The sequence below is a fragment of the Bidens hawaiensis genome, unplaced genomic scaffold, assembly GCF_021521415.1.
Source record: "Bidens hawaiensis isolate Kalapana, Puna unplaced genomic scaffold, B.hawaiensis_p1.1 tig00024946_1, whole genome shotgun sequence".
Classification (NCBI taxonomy): domain Eukaryota; kingdom Viridiplantae; phylum Streptophyta; class Magnoliopsida; order Asterales; family Asteraceae; genus Bidens; species Bidens hawaiensis.
In genome coordinates, this window is record NW_027493958.1 from 194504 (window position 1) to 208779 (window position 14276).

Consider the following 14276-nt stretch of genomic DNA (forward strand, 5'->3'; position numbering starts at 1 on the left):
AACGATATAGTAGAACATATAATACTTTAAACTGCACGGTCAAGTTATTCTACAAAAGGTAACAAAAATGAGAAGCGTGAGAAGTCATAAATAATTGACATGTGTCAAGTGGGGACAAAAAAAAGGGTATAGAGGTAATTGTACACATTTTCTCTCTTCACATGCAAGGCACATGTAAATACCCCTATCATTTTAGAACGTTTATAACTTTTTCGTATGATATTTTTTTAAAAAAAAAGTTCATCATAATAACAAGCGTTTTTTTATCTTTAATATGAGTATGATTTTTGTTATATAAAATTTTAAACAAAAATCACGACATTGTGTCTTTTTGCTTATCATTGTGTCTTTTTTCGCACACCATTGTGTCTTTTCGAGTTTTCGAACACCATTGTGTCTTTTCGCTTATCATTGTGTCTTTTTTCGTCATTGTGTTTTTTCGCACACTATTGTGTCTTTTCGCTTATAATTGTGTCTTTTTTCATCATTGTGTCTTTTCGCACACCATTGTGTCTTTTCGCTTATCATTGTGTCTTTTTTCGCTATTGTGTCTTTTCGCACACCATTGTGTCTTTCCGCACACCATTGTGTCTTTTCGTTTATCATTGTGTCTTTTTTCGTCGTTGTGTTTTTCGCACACCATTGTGTCTTTTCGCACACCATTGTGTCTTTTCGTTTATCATTGTGTCTTTTTTCGTCATTGTGATTTTCCGCACACCATTGTGTCTTTTCGTTTATCATTGTGTCTTTTTTCGTTATTGTGTTTTTCGCACACCATTATGTCTTTTCGCTTATCATTGTGTCTTTTTTCGCCATTGTGTCTTTTCGCAAACCATTGTGTCTTTACGCACACCATTGTGTCTTTTCGTTTATCATTGTGTCTTTTTTCGTTATTGTGTTTTTTCGCATACCATTGTGTCTTTTCGCTTATCATTATGTCTTTTTTTGTCATTGTGTCTTTTCGCACACCATTGTGTCTTTTCGCTTATCATTGTGTCTTTTTTCGCCATTGTGTCTTTTTTCGTCATTGTGTCTTTTCGCACACCATTGTGTCTTTAACTTGAAACGTAAAACACAATGGTGAATACGTATAACCCAATGACCGAAAACGTAAAAAAACAATGATGAATACGTATAACACAATGACTTAAAACGTAAGACACAATGGTAACTACGTATAACACAATGGCCTAAAACGTAAGACACAATAGTGAATATAATGACTTGAAACGTAAAACACAATGGAAACAACATATTACACAATGACACAATTAACAACAAAAAAACACAATTAAAAAACCCATTAATTTTTTTTATTTTTATATAACAATATGATACTCATATTAAAGATAAAAAACGCTTATTATTATTGTGAATTTTTTTTTAAAAAATAATGTCGTATGAAAAAGTTACGGACATTTTAAAATGATGGGGGAATTGACATGTGGAGAGAGAAAGTCAACAAAGGTGTGTTATTACCTTCATGCCCTTTCCATCAATTTTTATTTATTAAATTAATCTCAGTCATTCAAATACAAGATCAATGGACTGAATTCCTTCTCAACCTTCTCATTTTTGTTGTCCTTTGTATTTTAACTTTACCCTTAAACTGCAAGCCACAAGTAACATTTGAGCCTCAGCCTAGTCTTTTATTATAAAAAAAAAAGATATAAAACACCATTCATTCCAAGGCAATCACTTCATTTTTGCGAAAAACAAGCCCCATCTCTGCTCTCCCTCACCAGTCCTCACCAGCCCTCACCAGCTTCGCCTTCCAACCGCCAACAATATCGTTGTAGTCCTCCTACATATATCATGTTTAACATAAATAACAGTTAACTCCTTTCGTGTTATTATATGATTATCTCGTGTGAATATACAAGCAAACACACTCACTTGGGTGAAATCGTGGATGAATTCTTCCTTTCCCTTCTCCACCCTTTCCAGTTCCCTCCTAAGTACTTCCTTGAACTACCAAAATATCAAACATGTAACTTTATAACTGGTTAAAATATAACTTTTTATGAATACTTAGTGTGGTAGATATGATGATTACTATGTTATTTCAACAATCATTTAATGATCAATGAGGTTATGAAAGAAAAGAACCTGTTCTGTTCGATCCTCTGCAATCACCTCTTCGAATCCTGCATCTCTAAGCATCTAAGGAATAAAAGTAAAATATTAATGCACAAAACACTTAAACATATAAAGCAGCAAAATGTTTGTCTTCATTTATGAGTTATTTGATTTACCTGACCAGAAGTTTCTACATCATGAAGATCATACCCTCTTTGCTTGATATATTTTGAAAAATCTTCGGATGGTGTTCCAGATTTTCGGCAATAGTCAGTAATAACAACTTTGCCACCTGGTCTCAACCACTTATAAAAGGTTCTAAACAATGCCGGTTTATCCTAGAATAAAAACATCACATAAACGAATAAGATAAACACATTTATAATTTATAATCTATTACAATAACTAGAAGCTTACTTGAATATGGAGGATAGTGTCACGGCTGTAGATGACATCGAACGTGTTGTCAGGATAAGATTTCTTGGTACAGTCAGCAACCTCAAACTCAACCGAGCATTTGAGGCCGATTGCACGTTTAAGAGCAAAAGCGATCATATTAACAGAAAGATCAATGCCAACAACATCAACAACAAAGTTTTCAGCCATATAGAAATCGCCTCCTCCGATCCCACATCCAACGTCTAGAACTTTCTGCCCGGGTTTCAGATCCAGCATTGCAACAAACTCTTTTGTGGTGTCTGCTCATAATGTTTACAAGTTTTACCCACAACACCAAGCTTTGTGCGTGTTCGGACCCTAGTTGAATCGTGATGACGTATATGGGTCGTTACGAACTTAGAAAGAATGTAAAGAAGACAATCAAGGAGGATGATATATTTCAGAGTGATTATTACAAGTTTTGTTATTTCTCTGCCTCCTCATATCCTTGTGCTTCACCTTCTTTATATAAGATTTCTGAGGACCTCTCTTTACCCTTCTTCTCTTTGACCGTGCCCTTGACCGACGGATTTCTCTCTTCACCACCGAACCTACAGATGGTCCTCTTTTACCTGCTGGGCCCTTCCTTTCTCCTTCATGCATGCGTGTGGCGGTGTCTGACTTGAACAGTGATCACCTTTTTCTTCTACCCAGATTATTCCCGCTCATTTAAATGTCTGGACTGGACTTGGGCTTCTTTGTTTAATGGGCTATACTGTTGTTTATGGGTTATACTGTTGTTTATGGGTTATTCGTCTTTGGGCTGGGCTTATTTGGATGTCACCTCTTCAAGTCCCCCAGTCCATTGACCTTGTTATTTATGATAAGGTTAGTGGACTTGTTATCTTTTACTTCCTGCTTCCTTTTCTTGGGCCAACCGATCTCTTGGGCCTGCAATCTCTTTTTGGCCTCTTCATTTAGGCGGCAAAAACTTCACCATTCCCCAAGAAGCTATCAAATCAATTTAAATCCCTTCATTATTGCCCCTTACCCACTTTCTCACACTTAGCATTTCCTCTTCCTTTCTCCGGTGACTCTCCATCTCCTTCCCTGTCGTTCCAACCTTTCTTTATGCCAGGTTAGTTTCCATTTTCCCTTTATCATGAGTCGCGAGGGTGTGTCTGTTATTACTTCTAAACTTACTCAAGAAAGGATGCTTACTTTATGTTCTCGGTACCGCATCCCTGTGTATCTATCACCTGTTCTTCCTAAACCACATGAAACCGCTTTAAGCCGTCCTGATCTCATAACTATTTACACCAAAAAACCTGGAATTCGCTAACGTTCGTTATCCTCTTACTAATTTCCAGACTGCCTTATTGAAATATTATCGTCTGGCCTTTTCTCAAGTACATCCATTGGGTTTTTTACGGGTTACAACATTTTGAGATGGCTTGTCGTGCTTTGGATGGGTTGGCCATGGTGTCGTTGTTTCGTAGGTTTTATCGGCTCAAGTGTGATGGTGACTGGTTCACCTTTGAACGGCGTCCAACTGGCAAAAATCCTCCTTGTTATTCGTACATGCCCACTGGTTTTTATCCTCGAGAGTGGAAGGATAGCTTCTTTTTCGTTTCTCCGAACTTCACGCCCGGCCTGAATCGCCGTCGTTTGTCTTCCTCTGCTATTAATGATCCCACTCCAGGCTCTCCTACAAGCCAAAAAGACCTATACAGGCGGTTGATTGAAAATAAAACTGAGGCGGTCACTTTTCCTGAACCCTTGCTGTACATGGCCGGGTTGAGCCAGATATGGTCTGATCCGTTAACTCGTCCAGCCATACTTGAGGGTGGGCGAGGTCGTTCATCGCGTCTCCTCCCTGTATTATTGCTATTGTTGTTCATATGCCTGTTTATTGTTTCTCATTGTCATCTTTGTGTTGTTTTGCAGAATTGAGCCTGATGGAAACCCTCAGAAGGGTCCTTTGAAAGCTGCAGCGTTTGTGACTCTTCCTGTGCCCCTAGCTTACAGCTCGGACGTGAGTACTCCGGCCAGCTCTGCATCGTTAGAAGTGGCTGCCTCTGATGAGGGTCCTCTCCCGATTGTCGAAGATACCCCCAAGAGGAAGAATCCCTTAATGGAGAAGTACAACACTTCTGTGAAAGAGAGGCTCCGGAATGCCAAGCGTCCTTATCTGGGAAAATCTTCGACTTCTTCCCTTGCCCATGTGTCGTCTCATGAAATTGTTGATCTGGATGGGGATTTCTCTTTTCCTGTGGTTACTCAAGCTGAGAAAGGTGTAGAGGGTGGTTCCTCCAAAGGACCCGAAGCTGACCCCAAAGGCAAACAAGTTCAGTTGTCAGATGATCCTCCTATCGATTCCCCTTCTTTTGGTCCCGATAGGCCTCATGGTCAAGAGATATTCGTCCCCAAGTGGAATGTTGTCGTAGGGTTTTGTATCAATACTCCCGAACAGGCTCATGATTATTTGACTGAAGCTGTCCCTCCGGCTGACTATGACCACATACAATCTTTGTCTATTAACTCCCTTGTGGGCGAGTTTGGAACTTATTTGTATCGGACTATGGCTCTGGGGGCGGCCACACGTCAAGCTGTGATCGATGCCGATCGTATTCTTCGTGAGAACCAAGAGGAAATAGCCGGGTTGAAACGTGCTGCTGAGAAAGACAAGCAAAGAATCCAAGATCTTCGTTAAAAGGTCGTCCTTGCTGACGAGAGGATCTTGGAGCTGTCCAGTGTGGAGACGGCCTTGAACGTGTCGAAGGATGAAGTTGCTTCTCTGACTGCTGAGCTTGCGGCCTCCCGTGCTCGTGTAGCCGATCTTGAGTCAAAAAATGCTTCATTACAGGGGACCAGCAGAAGATCGCTGAGGTATGTTTGATTTCTCTTTCTCTTACTTTTAACTAGGTTTTTCAAACTCTAAATCCGTCTCTCTCTTTTTTTTTTCTTTTTTTTTTCAGCTGGAAGCTTCTCTTGGACATGAAAAAGCGAAGTATGAGTCCCTCAAGGGGAGGTTGAGGCCACTAGAACTGAACAGGAGCAGGTTGTTGTAAAGTTACAAAACGAGGTGAAGGCCATTCGCGAGGATCGTGCATGGATAGTGAAGGAAGGTTTCGGGATGGTCTATGAGAGCGCTCGATCTTGCCGTGAGACTGACAAAGCTCGTGACACACTAAATCGAGCCCTTTTTTCTTTCGGCTTTCAACACGGGCTCAAAGATGGGTATGACCATAGTGCTCAGGGGATCCCGATACTTGCTGTTCCCTCGTACTCTAGTACTGCAGAGGCTGAAGCAGAGGAAGCCTATCGCGCATATAATACTCACGTTCCTCCTATCTTGCACCAGTTGTCTGTTGATCCTGACATTTTGACTGATGATATCAAAGCATTGTCTTCTGTGGTTGATCCTGCTTCCCCACTCCCGTGATGGTTTATGTTTCTGTTTAATGGTTACCCTCTTTTGTGAACTGTTTTATTTTGGTAATTTATGTCTACCTCTCTGAGGTTGAAACTGTTTTAATATTGTAGCCGTTTGAGGCAGTGTTAGACTTGTTGATAATTAGGTATTATGTTTTGAAATGTTATGATCTGGGTTTCTTTTTCCTTGGTATGGCTTCTTGTATTCGCTTGGTTAACCGGTTTTGAGCCTATCAGCGAGGCCTTCCTTATGTCCTTTGTGACATAAAGGATGTATTTTATGAGCTCATATGTTCTCTCGGGGAGAATGTGTTAAAGTATTGCTTGCATATGTATATCAAGGTGTTTATCGAAAAGATTCATTACTTAATATGTCATTTTACAACACACAAAGTTACAAAAAAGAACATTTATCGTCCGGTTGCCATGTGTTGATGCCCTCACGGAGAGGTTATTTTCGAAATGCTCGAGTTCTCTTAGGAGCCACGTGGTTTTAGAGACGTTACCAAAAAGCCTTCCGGGCCATACCATCGTGTGCTCCATAGGCCCCTTGTTGGTTTCAAGCGTAATATTTCCTAAGTTGCATAGAGTTCCAAGTGCGTGGAACCTCTTCCCCCGTGTGGTATGCCAGTTTATACGACCCTTTTTCCCCGGCCCAAATAACTTGGTACGGTCCTTCCCATCGGGGACCTAATTTCCCTTGGTCCTCCTGTCTGCTCGCCTCATTTTCTCGTAACACCAAATCTCCCACTTTAAACTTGACCTCTCTAACTCGGGCATTATAATACTTCTCCATTTTTTTCTTATACTCGGTCTCCCGCCGAGCTGCCATTTCTCTCCTTTCTTCTGCCAAGTTTAAGTTTATCCGAAGGTCTTGCTCGTTATCTTGTTCCGTCATGACCACCCCGCCTAGTTGGGAGGCCGATGTCTACGGGTATCATAGCTTCTCTTTCGTACGTTAGGCTGAAAGGGGTCTCTCCGTTACTTGTCTTTGGCATGGTCCGGTGAGCCCACAAGACATGGGGCAATTCATCCACCCATGAGTTGCCGGCCCAGGCGATTCTTGATCTCTTCAACAATGCTCCGGTTAGCCCTCTCAACTTGTCCGTTTGCCTGGGTATGGGCGACAGACGTGAATATTTGCTTGATTCTCAACTGTTCACACCAATCTTTGAACACGCCCCCAGCGAATTGCTTGCCGTTGTCGCTGACTATAGAGTGAGGCAATCCGAATTGGCAAACAATGCTTTCCCAGACAAACCTTTTTACTTGCTGCCCTGTGATGGTTACGAGGGGTTTCGCTTCGACCCATTTCGTGAAATAGTCAATGGCGACCACTTGGAACTTCGCTCTTCCCGTCCCCTCGGGGAATGGTCCAACCAGGTCTATTCCCCAATTCTGGAAAGGCCACGACAAGCTGACTAGTATGAGATTCAGTTTAGGTTGTCGCGTGATGGGGCGTATATCTGGCAACTATCACACCGTTGTATCTCCTTCAAAGAACTTAAAAACATCGATGGCCAGTAGTAACCAGACCTCATGGCTCGATTTGCCACCATCTTGGCCCCCATGTGCATCCCACAAATACCCTCATGTATCTCTCGTATTAAATATTCGGCCTCAGTTGGGCCTATGCACTTCAAGGAAGGACCCAGATACGATTTCCTGTAGAGACCTCCTTCAATCATCTCGTATTGTAGAGCTCGTACTCGCAATCTGCGTGCCTCCTGCTTGTCTTCCGGTAATATTCCCTTTCCCAAGTATTGCACAAACGGGGTCATCCAATTATCCCCAGGTGTCTCCACGGTTGACACCTCGACTTCCATTATGGACGATGCGCGGAGTGTTTCGAATTTCACATCTTTTGCTAAATGATCAAAAGCGACAGAAGCCAACTTGCTTAAAGTGTCCGCCTTCTTGTTTTGGCTCCGGGAAACATGTAGAACCTCGGCTCCCTTCGAAACCTTTCATCAGTTCCTTGACTTTTTCCAAGTATTTTATCATCTTTGGGTCTTTGGATTCATACTCTCTTTTTACTTGGTTAGCCACTAATAATGAGTCGACATGAGCCTAAACACGCTTGACCTTCATTTTATGAGCCATCCTTAGGCCTGCCAAAAGTGCCTCGTATTCGGCCTCATTGTTGGTGCTGGGAAAATCTAGTCGGATGGCGTAGGTTAGCTCGATACCCTTGGTACTTATAAGGATCAATCCAGCCCCGCTACCATCTACATTAGAGGCTTAATCGGTGTAGAGGCTCTAGTGGGGTTGGTCCGAGATCTTTCTCGTCTCCTGGGATGATTCCTTTTCAGGTTCTTCCCGATTGGGGTCTTCTTCGTCCTCTCCTAGCAAACTCTCAGTGATGAGGTCTGCCAACACTTGTCCCTTAAAAGTTGTTCGGGGCTTGTACTCGATGCTGTGATCCCCTAATTCGATTGCCCATTTGGCTAACCTTCCCGACACTTTCGGCTTGGTGAGCACTTGTTGTAAAGGTTTGTCAGTCAATACCCTTATCTCGTGGGCTTGGAAATACCGCCTTAACTTTCGGGCTGTATAAATGAGCGATAGTACTAGTCTTTCGATGGGAGAATACCTCTCCTCAGGGACCTTGAGTGTGCGGCTGACAAAATAGATTGGTATTTGTGCTTCCCCTCTTTCTACCATGAGCACCGAACTGATGGTGCGGCTGGTCTGGGATAAGTAAAGTATCAGCGTTTCCCCTGGTTGGGGCGATACGATCAAAGGGAGTTCGCACAAGTGCGTCTTTAAATCTTGAAAGGCTCTGCCGGCTTCCGTATCCCAACAAAATTTGTTCTTCTTAAGGCTTCTTCTCAAAACAGCCATAAAAGGGAGCGTCCTCTCAGCGATTCGGGATAGGAAACGATTGAGGGCCACTAATCTCCCATTTAGTCTCTGCACCTCTTTGATGCTCTTGGGAGGATCCATCTGTAGCAACACCTCCACCTTTTCTGGGTCGGCCCTTATCCCCTCCTTGGTCACTAATACCCCCAAGAATTTCCCTTCTTCAACTCTAAAAGCATATTTCCCTGGGTTGAGTTTCATGTTTGCTCCCCTTAACGTCCGAAAGGTTTCATTAATATCCTCCAACATCCTATCTTCGTCGGTACTTTTTACGACTAGGTCGTCCACATAAATCTCCACGTTTCTTCCCCTTTGCTGATCAAACAGTTGATCCATGAATCGTTGGTACGTGGCTCCAGCGTTCTTCAGCCCGAAAGGCATCTTGGTGTAGCAAAAGGTTCCCTCATTGGTGTAGAAATCCGTCTTCTCCTCATCTTTTTGACTCATCTGGATTTGGTGATACCCCTTGTATGCGTCTAGAAAACATCTCAACGGGAAACGTGCTAAAGATTCTATCTTCTTCTCGACTTCGGGCAGGGGATAGGAATCTTTGGGGCACGCTTTATTCAAATCTTTAAAGTCCATGCACATTCGCCAGTTGCCATCTGATTTGGCTATCATTACCGGGTTTGATATCCAACGAGGATATTTAACCTCTCGAACTATCCCAGCCTGCAGTAACTTCTTCGTTTTCTCCAACACTGCTTGACTCTTCTGGGGACCCAGGCTTCTTTTCTTCTGTTTAACGGTTCCATCCAGTGGAACTCGTCAAGGCTGTGTTGTACAAGGTTTCTGGGGACCCCGGTCATATCTTCGTGACTCCATGCAAAAACGTCTGCATTTCGTAGCAACATCTTCTTAAGTCCAGCCTTCCCCCGGTTTGATAATTGAGCTCCAATTCTGACTGTCTGCTCAGGGTAGTCCCCGTTCAGGACCCATTCTTCAATTCCCTTGGGGACCTTTTTGGGTTTACTACCCATACCGATGCTAGCAACAATTTCAGCCGACGATTTAATGGTGGCAACCCCCTTGGGGGTCGGAAACTTCAAACATCCATGTAACATTGACGCCACGGCCCGTAAAGCTTTCATACCTGGCCTCCCCAGAATAACATTGTATTTAGAGGGTGGAGCCCGTACCACAGAGAATCTGAGGTTTACCGTTCGTGTTCTTTCCCCATTTCTCAGCGTCAGAGGTAGCGCGAGGGAGCCTAGGGGCTCCACTACCTCTCCCTAGAATCCCATCAGTGGACATACATCTTCCTCCAGCCTGCTTCTGATTTCTCTTTGGAGTCGGACAAAGCAATGCTCGTACATCACTTCTACCTCGCTTCCTCCGTCCACATGCACCCGGGCTATTCGATGTCCCGCTATACTGGCGGATATATTGAGTGGCATTTCTCGAGCCTCTCCTTCGTCTATTCCAGGGAAAGTGAGGGGTGTTTTCAGCCATGCCGAGTGAGCGGCCCAAAGTTCCATTCTCCCCCTCTTGGCATTCATCCTATGTTCTTCCCCATCCTCTTCCCTTTGCCTGACCATGTAAACGTAGTGCTTGCCGTCCCCTTCTTCTTTGACTTGGGCTGGAGAGTCCCGGGAAGGCGGTGGAAGTTGTCCCAATTTGAGAGCCGTTTCCCACAATCTCTTCAATTGCACGCAGTTTTCAGTGGTGTGTTCCGTACTCTTGTGATAGTTGCAATACCCCATCGCGTTGGGCTTGTATGCTTGTTTGAATGGACTAGCCCCCTTAGCAAGGTATTTGGCCTTATCTGCCAAAAGGATGTCTCCGGGCATCGGAGGGCATCTCTCCTCATATGTCGGTCTGTATCGGATTCCTTCGGGTCAGGCGTTAGTCGTGAACCTCGCTTGTCGGTCTGATGGCGAGTAGGAAATGGTTGCCGGGGGTCGGTATGGGGAGAACCGGGCCTTATCGGAAGGGAACCTTCCCTTGCTGGGACTCATTCCTTCCCCAAACTTACTCCATTGCTCGCCTTGGGGACAACCCTTTTAGTTTCCCATTCTCACAGCTTTGTCACCGTATCTTTTCCTCTGACAAAAGCTCTTACCCGGTCCATGAGCAGGTCAAAGGTGGTGGGGAAATCTTCCCCCAATTTCTCCGTGAGCTGAGAGAACCTTACTCCATTGATGAAACCACTAATCTTCATGACCTCCGAGACGCCTTTGATGTTCATACTTTTAGTGACGTACCTTTCCATAAATTGCTCCACCTTTTCGTCATCTCTTCTTCTTATGTGCAAAATCTCGTTGGGATTCTTTAATGCTTTCCTTTGCTGACTGAAGTTTCGCAGGAACTTCTCTCTTAATTCTTCATAACCGTCAATGCTCCCTGGCTCCAGGCTATCGAACCAGATCCGGGCCCCCCTGTTAGAGTTTGCGGGAACATGAGGCACCACGCGGGCATAAACCATCTGCTCACCATGCCCGCTCCTCTGAAGGCGTGCAGGTGATCCTCTGGGTCTTGTGTTCCGTCGTATTTGTCTACTGTGGTGGGGTATCGCAGCTTCGGGGGCAAGGTCGCTTCTGCGATAAGTCTGGTGAACTTCGACATATCGGACGTATCCGAGGGTCGATATGGTGTATCAAGGCCCCCTGGTGGTCCCTTTTCCTTTCCCTTGGCCTCGGCCAGAAGGGTCACCAGCGATTCCAGCAGGTCTCCCGACTCTTTTTCTTTGAGTATCGCTTCTTTCCCCGCATCAGGGGTTTCGAACAACAAGCGACCTTTAACCGACATGGGTTTCTCTTTTCGCTCTTGTTCGTCTAGGCATGCCTTGAGCTTGTCTCTATGTGCTCGGATGAACTCGGGGGTTATCTTCCACCCCTCTTTGAGATTCTCTCCATCTTTTATTCTCTTCTAAGGGCTCTTCTCTCTCTCGGTCTCATCTTCAATTAACACGGGCCCTCCGTCTTCATTGGTTTCCTTTTCGGCTTGTTGCACCGTACTTCCGTCACCTCCCGGCATGTGGATTGTACTTCCTTCTTCTGGTCCCCGGAGAAGCGTATTCCGTCTGAGTCAGGACCAGCCATTCTTTCTGACATGAGTTGTAAAAACCTTCAACAAAGAAGGTCCCAGGGATGGCGCCAATGTTCGGACCCTAGTTGAATCACGATGACGTATATGGATCGTTACGAACTTAGAAAGAATGTAAAGAAGACAATCAAGGAGGATGATATATTTCAGAGTGATTATTACAAGTTTTGTTATTTCTCTGCCTCCTCATATCCTTGTGCTTCACCTTCTTTATATAAGATTTCTGAGGACCTCTCTTTACCCTTCTTCTCTTTGACCGTGCCCTTGACCGACGGATTTCTCTCTTCACCACCGAACCTACAGATGGTCCTCTTTACCTGCTGATCCCTTCCTTTCTCCTTCATGCATGCGTGTGGAGGTGTCTGACTTGAACAGTGATCACCTTTTTCTTCTACCCAGATTATTCCCGCTCATTTAAATGTCTGGACTGGACTTGGGCTTCTTTGTTTAATGGGCTATACTGTTGTTTATGGGTTATACTGTTGTTTATGGGTTATTCGTCTTTGGGCTGGGCTTATTTGGATGTCACCTCTTCAGTGCGCAATAAGTTTACAACTTATAGGACTGTGTAGATGGTTATATCATTATATGGCTCATTCAGATGAGGTTATAGATTTTAGAGTATGTTAATTTAAAAAACCAGCTTTGTATAGTGAAGACCTTGTATAAAATTGATTATTATTAAAACCAAATTCTGTTTGTTCCATAAAAATTAAACAAAATGAAAATATACAGAAAACAATAAGTTGACACTTTGATATACCTATTCCTCCTGTGCTCACAAACCCGGGTCCAAATATGCGTTCATAGCGTAATATGCCACTGTTTTTATACTGCACATTGTCCAAGAACTGCTGGAAGCCCCTAACATTGTCAGTATTTGCCACCTTTTGCCATATCCACAAGATCTGCAATCGTGGTGACAATTTCGACCCATTTACTTTTAAATTCATCAATTTAGTGTTATCATTACTATTTATGTATTACAATTTTGAAAAAATCATTGTAAAGGGAGTACCTGATTCTGATTTTTCTTGTGGCGTACATACGCTTCAATGCTTTTGGACCTGACTAGAGAGAGTTCATAGGCGTTACCAGATGCATCGGATGTGTGACATTCCTTGAAGATCTACACAACCATACCCAACAAGAAAACCATTAAAGATTTAGACATTCATTGGACAATTTTTGTAAAGTTTATAAACAATTTGACAGCATTGTTTTGAGCTCGCAAGTCAACTGATTCATTATTTGTCCTATCAAACATTAGTTTAGATACTTTTGACGAATAATAAAACAACATTTCCTTAGCTTAAGGTGAGTATACATATTCATGACCTTGGTGTAGAATCTAGGTTCATGGTAGTGTGTCGGGTTATGCTTTCTTTTATGGTCTCCGGATTGATGAAAGCATGACTCTTTGAAGAAAATATAACCTCCCACTTTCACCCATTTCAAAAGTCTTTCAGCAATATATTCAACCTGTAACCACAAGTTATAGAAGACCCGAGTTAGGGGGTGTCAATCGTGTTGGGTTGGCATGTTGAATTACGTGAACACGAGCCATATGTTTATTCATGGCTTAGACTCACCTCTTTATCAGAAAGATACATCAATAGCCAGTTTGAGAAGATTAAATCCATTGATTCAGCAGGAAAGTTCAGGTCTGGTGAGGTAACATCAGCACAAATAAATTCCACATTTTATGGTGCCCACTGATGCTTTCATTCTGCAAGAATTATAGATTTGAATATTAATAATAACCCATAGCTTATTATTTTCCATGATGAATGATACATATATACCTTTTTTAACACACTTTCGATGAAATCGACGGCTGTTACTTTTCCCACCTTTTTGGCTAGATCTCCCGTAAAACGACCGATACCCGCTCCTAATTCAAGGAGACTTTTGCCTTCATAAGGTGGAAGTAGTGACAGTACCTAATAAAAGAGTAGTACACATGAGAAGTAAGTATATTAGAAGACTGAGGCATTTGGATTTGTGTTTTGCGTTTTATGTGCGTTAATTACATGCTGTAAGTGGGATCTTACTAGGTGCATTTGTTATATTCTAATTTCTTAAATAATTAGAATTTGCAAAACACACAAACATCTGTTGTCTGTTTATATGATTATCACAGCATCAAGTAAAAATCATTCAAATATTATTTCTCAAGCGCGTCTTATTACAACTAGTTATCAGGTTTTGATTATTAAGTATCAGTTATCACTTCAAACACACATAAAAAACCTCCTCATTGCAATAGAAATGGACATATAAGTCCAGGCATTAGCATCAATACATAATGAAGATGAAGGAAAGGGTTTTTTTATGAAACGATTTTCTACATAGAGATAACTTTTAGTTTTTTAATGTTGAGTTTGTTGATTATATATAATACGTCGACATTATAAAAACCAATATACTTTCTTATTTTTCATGAAAATGTCCTTAATCCAATTTTGACATAATAA

The 14276-nt window shown here is 42.6% G+C and overlaps 1 pseudogene across 1 annotated transcript; it reads right to left on the reverse strand.

The window, feature by feature from the left end:
• Positions 1 to 1659: 1659 nt before the first annotated feature.
• Positions 1660 to 13562, reverse strand: LOC143570386 (phosphoethanolamine N-methyltransferase 3-like; annotated as a pseudogene). Its single transcript, XR_013141921.1, has 9 exons — positions 13392 to 13562; positions 13138 to 13281; positions 12818 to 12928; positions 12563 to 12707; positions 2497 to 2777; positions 2256 to 2417; positions 2110 to 2163; positions 1897 to 1971; positions 1660 to 1804 (listed from the first exon to the last, which is right to left on the reverse strand). The product of XR_013141921.1 is annotated as a phosphoethanolamine N-methyltransferase 3-like (transcript).
• Positions 13563 to 14276: the final 714 nt, after the last annotated feature.